At 36.3% G+C, this 14,137-nt stretch overlaps 1 long non-coding RNA gene across 1 annotated transcript; it reads right to left on the reverse strand.

The window, feature by feature from the left end:
• Positions 1-8,020: 8,020 nt before the first annotated feature.
• On the reverse strand, positions 8,021-9,743 carry LOC127137834 (uncharacterized). Its single transcript, XR_007808720.1, has 2 exons — positions 9,169-9,743; positions 8,021-9,061 (listed from the first exon to the last, which is right to left on the reverse strand). It is a non-coding gene; the product is annotated as an uncharacterized LOC127137834 (long non-coding RNA).
• Positions 9,744-14,137: the final 4,394 nt, after the last annotated feature.

A 14,137-nucleotide genomic window follows, 5' to 3' on the forward strand; every position in this document is an offset into this window, starting at 1 on the left:
TTATAAGACATGATTTAAACAAGTGTACATTACTCAACACAAGGGTATCAAACCACATAAGACAAGTATCATAATCAAGATATTGGTTGTCAAGTCAAGTTGTGACGAGAGAAGGATATTCAAAACATGGATCATATGAACATGGTATGGACAAAGTAAAATATTAAATGGATCACTATGCGTACAAGTTAAATAAGAGGCAAGAGCACGTTAGGGACAAGTTTAGACCTAAACCCTAATCATGGTATGAATAAGAAACAAGCAAGTGGAAACCCTAATCATCTCCTAACCATTAAATCAAACATGTTTTCAAGGTGAATCAATTTAGACATGATATGAAAATAATCAAGTTTAAACATGTTAAGTGTAACAATCAACACTTGAAAGAGTATGTTATGATCATACAAACATTCAACAACAAGGTAAAACAAAAGATAAACCAAAGAGATTGATTAGGATCCTTAAAAACACCTAAAAAGCACATGTTTTCTATCCAATAAAAAGTGGTAAAATAAATAATATTTTTTTGGATTTTTTAGTATCATCATAAAATAGGCATTCTTATGAACACGTGGCAAAAAGAATGGGTCAAAAAAGTTAAGGGATCATGAAGTTATGGGTTTTTGAAGTTATGAAGAAAAATGAACATTTTAACAAGTGAGAAAAAATAAACATTACGCTGGCCAGGTTTGAACCCACGTCCTTGGGGTTCCATGGACTTTTTCCAATGCTAACTCAGCATCATCTTCAACCTCTCTCTCTCATTTTCGTTTTCTTTTTCCCACTATTTTTTCAATCTTCCATCAATCATATCTCTCTCATTTCTCAACCATTTTTCATGAAATAAAGATCAAAATCGCATAGAACAATGCAAGGAACACAATGGTACCATAGGTTTTGGCTAATACTCAAAGATGGAGATGCACGAAGGCAAAAACCAGAACTGAAACTTTAGGTTTCATGCAACATAATTTCACATAAACAACAATATAAATGACATGTAAGCTAATGATCCTTCTTAACACAATAAATGCTACATATTTGCTTCAGAAATCAAAATGAAATGACATATGTATGATGAGTTTCAAAGTGCAAGAATATACCTATTGGAGCAAGGTCTAATGCATCTTCAACACTACTTCCAGCTACTGTTTGATACCTCTTCTAATGCTTATGAGTTCCCAGAAGATGATTAGAACCTTTGGTTTGCAGAATGCACAAGCCAAATTAGAGAGTGGAGGTTAAGGTTGAAAAGCTCTCAAGAATGGAGTTTTCCTTAGAAAGCTTGGTGTATGGATAGATGAGGCTTTGTCCTCTATTTATAGGTATCCTTGAGGGTTCAAGAAGCCTCAAATATCATAAAATAATCATGGCTTGTACTGGTTTGCTTGCTTGGTTGGTTCTTGTACAAAACACCAAGTGGGAAGCATGGCAAAAGCATCGGGGGCTTGGAGTGTTTTATTGAGCTTTATCTGAAGTGTAGGAGTGGACTTGATGTTTAGAGTTGGTATGTATCATTGTCAAAGCCATTTGGGAGCTCAATGGTACTTAATGTTGGGTTAAAGCCACTTTACACAAATGGAAGTGTAACCTTTATGCCAAAAATGGAATGATTCATTGTGTAATGGCTTGGTTGCTTGAATAATGGCTCAAAAGTGTGTGTGATCTTCTGATTAGAGTGAGATTTAGAAGCAATAAGTACATGTACTTATTGATTTGTTTGGATTTGTAGTGTACTTTGGCTTAGAATTTGACTTATGAACCATTCCATGAGGCTGTCTTCCCAAATTCAATTCTCTTAGCTCGAGCATGGGAATTTATTGATCTTGGACATTTTGGAAAGATGGAATCATGATCTAAAACTTTCATGTTGATCACTTTTCTTGAATCAATTGGGATCTGGGTGAAAAACTAGCATAAAGTTGGTCACTTGACTAGGTCAACATGCTGAAAATTTCACTAAGTGTTTTACCACTTGACAAACAAATGAATCATCCACTTCATGACCCCGTATCCCCTTATTCGTGCATTTTTTGAGGTTTTATCACATAGGAAAAAGTTGAAGTATGAAGCAAGGTATTTAATCTGATCGTTGGAGAAAAAAAATGGTGGCTTGGATCATAAGTTATGGCCTTGGAAAGTTGGGTACTTGGACATGTTTTTTAGGGACTTAGTAAAAATTTCAAATTCTCGATCTTTGCCCTTTTTGCAAGTAACCTTTATTTTCTTGACTAAAATTGATTAAATGACTTCAATGATCATATTTTCATAATCCTTGACTTGAAAAGTCCATAGTTGACCAAAAATCTTAAAAGTCAAACTTTGACTTTAAGCATTTGTTGACTTTTTCATCAGTTGTGTTCAAACTTTCATATGCTTATGAACCTAACCTCTTGAGCCATATGAATTGTATGAGTGGGTTATTAGTACACATTTTAATACCTTGGATCATGCCTCAAGCCATAGAGTCATGCTTTGGTCAAAGAGCCAACATCGAGTTGACTTTGACCAAAACCCTAATTTTGAGTGTCAGATGAATTGTGGCTTGATGAACTTGAGATGGAATGATCTTGAAATCAATTCTTATTGATGGAAGTCACTTGATTACTTGGTAAGAATGAGGAGTTTGAAATGTTAAAACTCATGCCAAGTCTTGATTGATCAATCTTTGAAAGCTCTTGGTGCAAAACCCTAGCTTAAGACAAACAAAGTAGAAAATCTTTTTGTATTTTCAATAGGTTAGTAGTGAAAAAATTCTAGATGTCATGCAAATGATAAAAATGATGGTGGCATCTTAGGGTTGAAAATTAGGGTATGACAGACACAAAGAGCCAATTTTTCTTGGGAAGTCATTTTTTATGCTGAAAGATTATATGTCATTTTGTCTGTACCCTAGTTAGGAGGTCAACTTCCATGAATCATAACTTGCTCAATTTTTATGATATGAAGACCATCAAAATTTCATGATCAAATTCAAGTCTACTTATCCAACTTTTCTTCTTTGAGAAAGAAAAAATTCAACTTGAAATGGCATGTTCCATGAGGAAACATTATAGATCATTTTGGGTCTTCATCATTGAACAAGTGTTTTTCCTCAACTTCTAAAATCTATAACTCCCTCATGAAAGATGCAAATGGTTTCCAATTTGTGACCAAATTTAATAGGAATAAAAGAGATACAACTTTTAAGAAGGAACCATTTTCATTTGAAGCTCATAGGAAACGTTATTGAAGGTGGAAGGAGTGGTCATTTGACTTTATACTTAGAAAATTTTCAACTATGTTTGATTTCTCCAACTTCCACCTTAAAATTCTCCATGTTCCAAGCCTCAAATGGAAAACGTCCAAACATATACGTTATTCCATATGATGATAGCTTTCCAAAGAGATCAAGATCACTTCATTTGGATGAAAGGTTAAGGACTTGCCTATGAGTTATTTCCATAGCTTGTTTTGGCAAAATTCAAACTTCAAACATGGTACAACTTTACATGGCCTCATGTGTTTCTCTCAGTAGCATTTTAACACAAATTGGAATGTATTGCAAGCATCATTTGGGCCTGCACACATGCACATGCATCCATGCAACTTGAGTTGCTATTTTTGGTTCAAAATTGGAAGTGTGTAGAAATGAATGTAAGAGCCTATAAATGCATGCCCTCTTGCTCAGAATGAGAGAGACCTGGTCGAAGCTTTGAACTACAAACATCCTCACCCTCCATTGATAGAATTTCTTGAAGATTTTTCTTGAAATCGAGTTTTGGTTCCCATTCTATTTTGGAATTGAAACTCCAAGAATTTAAAGCCCTTTTGCATCCATTTCATCTCCGACAAGCTAGTGGAAGCAAGCCCAAGAAAATTGAGATCGAGATCAAGCTTCTTCACTGCAAATAGAAGGTGAATTTTGTGAAACTTTCTCTCTTTGATTCTCTCTCAATTTTCTATAATTTCAAGTAATTTTTGGTCGATTGAAGTCCTACCAATGTAGGCAACAAGATTGAATTGCTTTGAGGCCAAATCGAAGCAACTCAGATCATGCACCTCAAATTTAAAATCCACGTATCTTTTAATATACTTGGAATTGGGAGAAATTGAGGTCAGATTCGAGCTCCTGAGCATTTTTCCTTTCGATTAGTGTACTCATTTTCCATTTTATGGAGGTTGGTGGTGGACCAGTCCAATGAGGTCCATCGGAGAAGAAGGCCAGAGCTAGGGCTTCGGTGGTGCGTTGACGCCTTCCCAACCATTTGATCTTGTTTAATTGTTTTAATCAGGGCCCTTGGTTTAGATGACCACCTGTGTTACCCGTTGAGTGAGGCATTCCGTGTTCAGCATGCGCGTGGCCATCAAATCTGTCACCTTAAATAATGAGGGAGATCTGATGACCCTTGTTTTTTTGAATTTTATTATATTTTCTGATTTTATGTTTAATCCACTTATGTTGTTTAATTCATATTAAATTCATTTTTAATCTAAAAAATATGGGACTTTCACCAAAAATCTTTAAATATTATTCTCTTCCATATTCTGAATTAAAATATATTTTTTTGGAATAATTTTGATATCTTTTGTGAATTAAATGATTTTTGACTTGTTTTTAAATATTTTAAAATACTTATGACTTTCCAAAATTGTGATTTTTTTTGTCTAAGGTCCTTTAACCTTGTTTGACCTAGGATAAACCCATTGGCCATTTATTTGGTGTTTTAAAGGGGTTTGAGGTTTTGCCCATTTAAAAATGCATTTTAATTCATTTTAAAATTGATTTTTTATTGTTTAATTGTTTAAAAAATTTGTTGAGCCATTTAATTGATCTTGTGGTGTTTGACTTTCTGTTTGACCTTGGTCATGGTTGATTTGAATTTTGTTTGACCAATACTATTGGATTTAGGGGGTTGATGAAATGTACATTTCATCCCCCAAAATGAATGGATAGTATTGATCAGATGAAATTCCTCTTATGATCAATTTGGGTTTCTATTTCCCCTTCCCTCTTCATCTTCATCCCTATTCTTCCCCAATCCATCATTGACCAATGAATTCTCTTCATGTCTAATGCTAGTTGATTCATCAATGACCTTGTGTCAGATGAATCAACATGAGCTTGAATGAGATAGGTCCCTCCATTTTCTAGTGTGTGGTATGTTTTAGGAGTTTGGTTCTTTGTACTAAATCTCTAACATGCATTAACACCTATATTTTTATTGCCCGACCTCAAATAGTTATGACTTCTACATAAGTCCAATTATGATTGCTTAACATAGAGCTAAATTTGTCCAAAAAGGAATAACATTCTGGTAAGTGTGATTGTAAGTCTCCCATTCTTCATGGTATTATATGAAGACTTGACCCTTTTTCCATTCATGAGAGCTAGTGGCATACTTGTTAATTTATCCAAGTTGTAGCCCTTCTCACGGATGATGTTTTGGTTTATATCTTCATACTTGTGAATGAATGATTGAGTGTTCTCCAAAGAATGACTTAAACAAATGGAACTCTTCACTAACATTTGACTAACCTTTTATTAACATTGTTTTACTCTCAAGTCATTTACTTAATGAAATTTAAATTTCAGCATCTTTATCATTCATTGCCATTTACATTTCATGCAACTTGTTTATGTTTCAGTCCTTTTCACTTTGCTCACTTGAGCCATATCTTGTGATTGTATATTTTGTGTAATTTTGATTTTGTCTGTGGTCTTAGGACCTTAAAATACCTAATAACAACAAAAACCCTAAAAAATATCATGGTGGACTGTTGGACTTTATCTGAATCTTTGGACTTAGAAGTAGGTAACTTCCTTATGCTTTGAGGACTTGGCCAATGCCACTATTCTGAGACTGAGATGTCTTTGAGAGTGCCTTTCATCTAATGCGAGCCTTGAGTGCTCTTGATTCATCTATTACTTTGTCTCTATGTTTGATTATGTGTTGTTATTATTGTTTATGTCTGATGATTGTTTTGAGTTGATCAAGGAATATTTCATCTGATACATTTGAAGATTGCTTGCTATTGGAGTTCTTGCTTGGTTGTTATGACTATCTTTATTTGATGCCTTGATCTTCATTATGATTTGCTTGGATGTTTGCTCACGCTTGTTGCTTGCTAAAGTCCAGAGGAAAATGGTTTTCTATCTGACATTCTTGTCTTGTGGATTGCCTCCCATTGGTCAGATCTTTTCAACTCTTGAATTTTAAAATTTTGTCTAGGGTAGCCTCTTCATCTCCTCCCATTTATTTAATTTCAAGATCTCTCCCTCCTTTCAAAACCTTCTTTATTTGTGTTTTCAAGTTAGACATGTTTTAATGATTAGAAACTTTGGTGTTATGCCATTGAATTTGTAAACTTTTTCTTAAATCAAACTTGTGAATGAACTTAACCATATTGACTTTAATTTAAAAAGGACAAAAAGAACTAACAACCCCATTCAAGTCTTTGGCCTTTTTGTGTATTTTCTTTTAAACTTTTGATTAAAATCAAATCACCAACTTCTTTGAAATTTTTACCACGAACTACGGGGTTTTGATCCCTCATATTTATAATTAATGAATTCTTTTCTCATCCCCTCACTCTATATTTTTTATCCAAACATTATTTTGACCAAGATACTTGCATGTAAAAAAGGACTCCCTAGGAGTACCTAGGACACATTGGATGCTAACACACTCCCTCTGTGTAACCAACCCCCTTACCTGTAATCTCTGACATTTTATTAGTTTTGATTTGAAAGCTTTTTATCTTTGGGTTTTTTTCGTACTTTTCACTTTTTTTCTTTGGAAACAATAAAAGCGTCATGGTGACTCTAGTTTTATTGACGTTGAGTTAACCAATAGCTTAATGGTCAAGAATTTACCGCTATAGAACCCAATGACCAATGACCAATGAATCACCATATGAATAGGAGACATGATTTTGAGAGATCCAGAAAGATGTGTAGGTATAGTTAACAAGATGTAGGGCAAGAGCCTTCCCCCAATGGACTAGGGTTTCAGTCAAATCAAGATGATTCCAAGTCAATCCCTACTAGCATAAGCCTTCAAGCATCTGAGATTAGGGTTTCAACATCACATCCTTCAATTAAGACCTTTGGATGGATTAGGATGCTTCCCAATCAAGTCTTCAATATATATGATCCCCAATTAGGGTTTGTCATACCCCAAAATTCACCCCACCTTTCACAAGCTCATCTAGGTTACTAACCCTAATCATTTGCATACTCTGATGAGCATTCATCTCATTCACATATCCATCGTATCATAACGCATTCCACTTGCATTTGGAAAACAGAAAATCATGGGTTCAAGGGTGTTCACCATGGAGCATAGTGGAAACCCTAATTCAGGGGGGTTGCATCTGATTCGTTTGATTCATTTTAAATGGTTCAGACGTTTGGTTAAGATTCATGGTTCTGGTGCATTGGTTAAGATTCATTCAAGGTGCTACAATTGGTTGCTTGATTGAATATTATTTGGTTGGCTTTGATTAATTAGATTTTTTAGTCTTGGATTGACATGTTTTATTTGGTTTAAGAACATTGGACTTTTCGGTCGTACCCACATTCATTCCACAAGAAAACGAACATTTTTGCCTAAATTGACTTTTTGGTCAACTGTTGACTTTTTAATCAACCAATTGATCAAAGTCAACCTTCTAACCAAAAACCATTTCTTAGTCATTTTCATATTTGTTAATCCATTTTTATCATTTTCATATTTTAAATCCAATTCTTAAAACCAATTGCTATTCTTAAAACCAATCCCTAAATCCATTATCCATTTAATAAACAAAAAAGTCCCTTTTACAATCTAATCCATTATTACCCATTTCTCATAATGCAATTATCCATTTGAATCCATTATTAACCATAATCCATTTACCACTTTCCAAACCCATTTGCAAATCCAATTAACCATTAAACCAATTATCCAATTTTCTAAACTCCGAATAATCCATTTTCCATTTATCCAATATACATTTAATTCATCCAATATCCATTTACAAAAAAACCAACATCCAATAAATATCCAATAATTCCAATAACTATATCCATTTCCACTCATCCAGATCCATTCATGATACAATAATAATTCATACATCCAAATAAAATAAAGCAGTAAATAAACACATTGGAAAGGACAAAGAAAAGAGCAGGCACGACTTATTAGAAGTTTTGGGGTAGACCATGTTATAGTTGCAGTGAGTAAGATGGACGTTGTGGCATACTCCAAAGACCGGTTTGATTTCATAATACACCAACTGGGAATTTTTTCTTCGCTCATGTGGGTTCAAAGATTCCGCTCTCTTATGTATTCCCCTGAGTGCCATGGAAAATCAAAAGCTGGTATGTTGGATCATGCCTGTTAGATGTCGTGGGTCTTATTTGTTAGATGATAGATGTCGTTAACTCTTCAAACCTCCCTAACTAACTTCTCAATAACTCTCCAACAATACATACTTCTAACCAACTTCTATAACCGAAAATGAAACGGAACCGCAACAGGGCTGCCAACACAAACCTTTCTCCAACTGTCACGGGCTGATAACCAAATTTGAAACAACCAAATCTTCGACTGAATAATGGAGGCTCTCAATAAACCTCTAACTGAATTGCAACTACATCTAGCTCATAACCGAAACTCAACAACTTCAACCGACTAACCAACTGTTAATCGATTTTCTCAACCCAAAAAAACTTCCCTTACAATCACCATATAACCACCTCTCAACCTTCCACTCTGGGGGCTCTCCGTTTCCAATCCCTTCATATGACAACTTCAATCTCACCCTTCATCAAACCCTCCACCCTCTCACATTTTCTACGCACTCCTTCACCATCTTCTTCATTCATCTTCTTCTTGAATCACCCTCTCCACCGCTTTAACAAACCAACCTTGCACCCTCAAATCTTCATCACACTTCTTCAACCTTCCAACAACCCTCGATAGCAAAACGTTAACACTGCACAATCTTCTTCGCTCGGGATCACCCCCTTTAGGAACGAGCCTTCAATCTCAATCGATAACCACTATTCAATCACATCAAATGGAGCTCACAACCCCTTAACAGAAAAAGCAGAAACGAAGAATAAGAAATGGAAAAAAGAAGAGGAAGAATCGAAAGAGAGGAATAAAGAACAGAGGTAGCAAGGAAGAGGAGGAAACTCACGGGATTTCGAAGGAGAGGATTCAATGCATCGTTGTCGATCATCGCCGATACTTCAACGAATGCGACGTCTTCAGGCCTCACCGGAGAACAACGACGACCATTCGATACTCCTCACGCATCAATAGTAATCCAGCTCTCTTCAACCTTGAACACACGAACGAGTCGAACAACGCAACACCACACGACTCACGAATCTGGTAGGCCATTTCTTCCTTCTTCAGTCTCTTTCATTTTACGCACAAGCAAAATATCATCGCGAATTATATCGATCACATCTCGATGTTGTCTTTCTCTGTGGAGTTGGTTGTGTTTTTGGTTCTTCGATGAAGGGAGAAACCGAGGTCTGGATTCGTCTTTGAGGTTCACGGCGGTGTGCGCGAAACTGAAGAGTGCGGGATCGAAATTCTGCGTAGGCCAATTCTCCATTTTAACCTAAGGATTTCAATTAGGGATGAAAACATGGAGTCAGGTTTCATTCATAGTCGCACGTGTATGGGTTTTTGGTATCGGCATAACCATGACGGAAACATGTGGAATCCGGTTTCGGGTTGAAAAAAATTGGGCTCCGGTTCACCCCAAAGAAAACGTTTGGCCCAAGCAGCTGTGAGAACCGCACCTCCACTTCAGTGGACCAAACCCCCCAGGCCCAATATTGAATGTTCATGTTAATCTTTTCCTTAATCCCAATTAATTTATGATTAATGCTAGTTTTCTCCTTTGATTAATATGGATTCTATTTTGTTAATCTGGATTAGAATTAGGATTGATTAATAGTTTTTCTTTTTAGAAATATTAGGATCATCATTAGTTTTTATGATTAGTTAGATTAATTCTTTGATTAGTTAGGCATTGTTAGAAATTAATGAGATCTTGTTACAAATTAGGTTTACTCAATTGTTAGATTAGATTTGATTTCTTATTTTTTTCATATTTAATTTTCATTTGATTAACCATGTTAGGACTAGGTTTTATTCATTAGAATCCCGTCATTTCTTTTTGTGATTTTATTTGGATTAATATGGTTAATGGTGGATTTTTCCATGACTAAACTTTAGAATAAATTTCGACTCAATTCAATTATTGTGATCATGTCCATTAAAATCAATTCTCCATATAGGTATTAATTTTCCATTTGATCGGTTTGTGATCCTAATTCATGTTTAGATAGATTCTAGACTTTTAGAATTAATAGTCACTTTAATTGCCCATTTAATCATTTCTTTGGTTTACGATCGTTTTGATTAAATTGAAAATCCCATTTCAATTTAGGTGAGGAATAGTTTGTATGTCTAATTCCATTTTCCATGATCATATGATAAATCTTGATTACTTTTCATTGATTTATCCATTACCTTTTTGAATCGATTCTAACCATTGTACATATTTTCCTATTGTTGCATCGTTCTTATTCATTCTCATTCATGCTAACTCGTTTGTTGTTTTGTGTCCACAAGTTGACTTGGAGATTCAAGCTCACTCTTAGCTAACCATGCTCATAACCATTCCATTTTCATTCAATAATTTTGTATTGTTTGAAGTATCATTCACTTGTATGCCTTAGACATGGTACATAGTTAGTGGTTTATAACTTGTATTTTTCTTTCATTCCCTTTCCATGGTATTGTGTGGATCCATCCCCCCATTGTGGGTCAAATGTTCCCCCTCCCCTTGGTCATTTAATAGCTTAGATTTATTGCTTCCTAGTTAGTTACTATGCATGTTAATAATCAAAGATAAAATACAAAATGATAAACAAAGCATTTCAAAAGAAATGAAAGGTACTTGATTCAACGTCAAGTTGTTTTCCGAATAAAACTAACACCATTGCAACGTGAATACTTGATCCAACATCAAGTATTCTCCATCCACTCCAAGATCCATTCATTCACATCTCCTCTCCATTCTCTTCTCGATCTTCATCCTATCTCTCACCTCCATTCTTTACTCACTATTTTCATAATAAATCCAAATGCTTGATCCAACGTCAAGTTCCTTTTTTCAAAAACATTTTCATAACAAATTGGAATCTCAAATGGGGTGTACGTGTTTGTACACAACATTCAAGTAATTGGGTTGTCGGCCGTACCTAGCCTGAGGACCCGACACTTGACTTTCCCCCTTAAAACATCTAATGATTTAAACAAGTTAGATCTAGGTTCTATGAGGATGAAAAAGAATAGTTAGGACTTCATTGTTCTCTCGATTCCCAAGTACTTTGATCATTGACCGTACTTAGTCAAGGGTCGAATACTTGTCGCCCTCTAAGTTCCAATGATTAAACTTGCCAAACTCCTTTCATAATCAAATCTCTCTTTTGGACGAAAAAGAGTGGTTAGGACAACACTGTCCTCTCAACTCCCGAGTTATTGGACCGTTGACTGTATCTAGCCAAGGGTTTAATGCTTGTCTCCATGCATAAAATCGACCCCAACAAATCAAATCATCTTTTTCCTTAGTGCACTTGTCATACCCCAAAATTTGCCCGTCGATATTACAAAGTATTCCTCAAGACCCTCCGACTTGTTCTGCAAGGCACTAACATCAAACGGACAAAAGCCCAGCTCACAACAGGCCCAATCCAAAGGCGGCCCAAAATAGCTTGCTCGCTAGGCGAGCAGTCCCTTCGCCTAGCGAACATTTCATCATGACACTCGCCCAGCGAAGCATCAGATCCAGAAAAAGCCCAGAACTAGCTTGCTCGCTAGGCGAGCAATTCCTTCGCCTAGCGAAGCTTGCGAAAATCTGAAGTTTTGGACCTCATTTTAAGCCCATTAGGTCACCACCACTACTACTATAAATACCAGCTCCTCAGCCACGAAAATAACACACAGACCCAGAGGGAGAAACACAGAAACCCTGCTGATCCAGAGAATTCGGAAGACGGAAACCCTGAAGGCCGCTCCTCCGCTCCGAAGCGACCACCGCCCAACTCAATCCGGCTCGCCAATTCAAGGTTGCAATTCGATTGCAAACAGGTTTGCATTACTATTATCGCTTTATTTTCTTAATTTGCATGTGATACCGCTTTGTGTTCTTAACTTGCATGTGATATTATAATTGAATTCATAAACATATTTGAGGTTTTGCATGTGAATTTAAGTGTGCCTGAATATTGTGAATGCTGAACCGTATAATTATGTGTTGGATGCCATAAGCCATGCCGCAGGTTGAAGTCATACTGTTCTGAAATTCAAAACCCGCAGCCGCTCGCTAGCACATCGCTAAGCGAGCATGTAGCGAGTATTCGCTAGGCCCTCGCTAGGCGAGGCAGAGGCGAACGGGACAGTCGCTAATATTTGTTTGTTATGTCCTATGCGTATCTGATCTATTCTATGTTAATTATGCACTGTTTTGCCTGACATTCATGCTGCTGTATTTTCTTTTGCGGTGTAATCTTCGATTACACCCCAATTTGGTATTCTAACCCGTTTGCTGAATTTTGCCAAGGTTCACATGTCCCAGGAAAAGATTGCCGTTAGGTCTTCCACTTTATTTGTGGGATACCCTTGTGGAGACTCACCCTAAATTACTTAATTAATTTTAATGTGTTAATTTTAATGTATTAATTTTGATGTATTAATTTTAATGTATTGATTTTAATATGGAGGCTCGTCCTAATTACCTAATTGACTTTAAAATATTGCCTTTAAATAAGTGATCTTGGACCTCTCTTTGCTGCCCTACGGTATTACGGTATAACGGTCATGTCCCGCGAATGTAGGGATACACTTAGCAAAGACCCTTCGATTAAATCATCATAAAATAAATCATGGTCCCTCGGATGTTGCCTTCGAAAATACGATTTTGTCCCTCGATGACCCTTCGGTGTAGCCTACGGTTAAATGATGATCGTCCCTTCGAATGCTAAGGTATCCTTACAACTGTTGCCTTCAATGACCTATCGATGACCCTACGGTGACCCTACGGTGACCCTTAAACATCCAAAGGGTAAGATTACTTACTTCTCAATAGTAAGGACAGTTTTACCCTCATAAGGATAGGAAATTCCCATAACGACCTCAGGAAGGTATAACTCTCAATTACTGGATCATAACCTAAAACATTTTCCACCCCTCACACTTTACACTTTACAAATCCTAGAAAATCACCACTTGGTATACATTCATACTAGAATCATTACCGAGTTATATTTTTCTAAACCATTTTCAAAATCAAATGAGATAAATACTTTGCATACATTCATACGAGAATCATTACAAAGTTAAACTCTCTTTCAAACATTTTTTAAGCAATTCACCGACACTTTTCAGACAAAAATATAAGTGATCCAGTAATTAAGAGCCCATGGATAACCATGGATACAAAGGGTGCTAACACCTTCCCTTTGTATAATGTACCTCCCGAACCCAAAATCTATTGAGGTCTTTCCTGTTCTTTTCCACCTTTCCTTATTGGATAAAAGAAAAGTCGGTGGCGACTCTTGCTATCCGCGACATTGCGATAAAAAGCAAAACACCCCAAGTCAGTTCACCGTATGACAGAACTGGCGACTCTGCTGGGGACAATAAAGAGAGGTTACCTTAAAAAACAAGATCACTTATTTGAATTGTTTGATTTACTCTTAAGGGATTGCTTGGGTATCCTATGCTTGAGTGAAAGATCCTACACCCGGATCTAGTGTACCTTAGGTAAGTAGCAATAGATCATCGCGACTATCCGGCGTATACTGGAATGGTTAAAATGATGGCTACGGTTAATGTGACACTTTGGATGTCCTGATGTTCCTCATGTTTACTTGAGGAAAAATTTGGCATTCGCGTGGTGTCATCAAAGCATTAACCAGACCTTTAGAACCCTAATTGACTCATCCTAGCCATTAGAAAGTAGTGAGATAACTGACTTCGGTTCCGACTGGGGTTGGTTGAGACTCGATACTACACTCTTTGAGATTGGACTTTAGGGAAGCTTTGGTCAACCACTTGGTGTTGCACTGAAGTGGACTTAAAGA

Source organism: Lathyrus oleraceus, chromosome 1, assembly GCF_024323335.1.
Source record: "Lathyrus oleraceus cultivar Zhongwan6 chromosome 1, CAAS_Psat_ZW6_1.0, whole genome shotgun sequence".
Taxonomy (NCBI): Eukaryota; Viridiplantae; Streptophyta; class Magnoliopsida; order Fabales; family Fabaceae; genus Lathyrus; species Lathyrus oleraceus.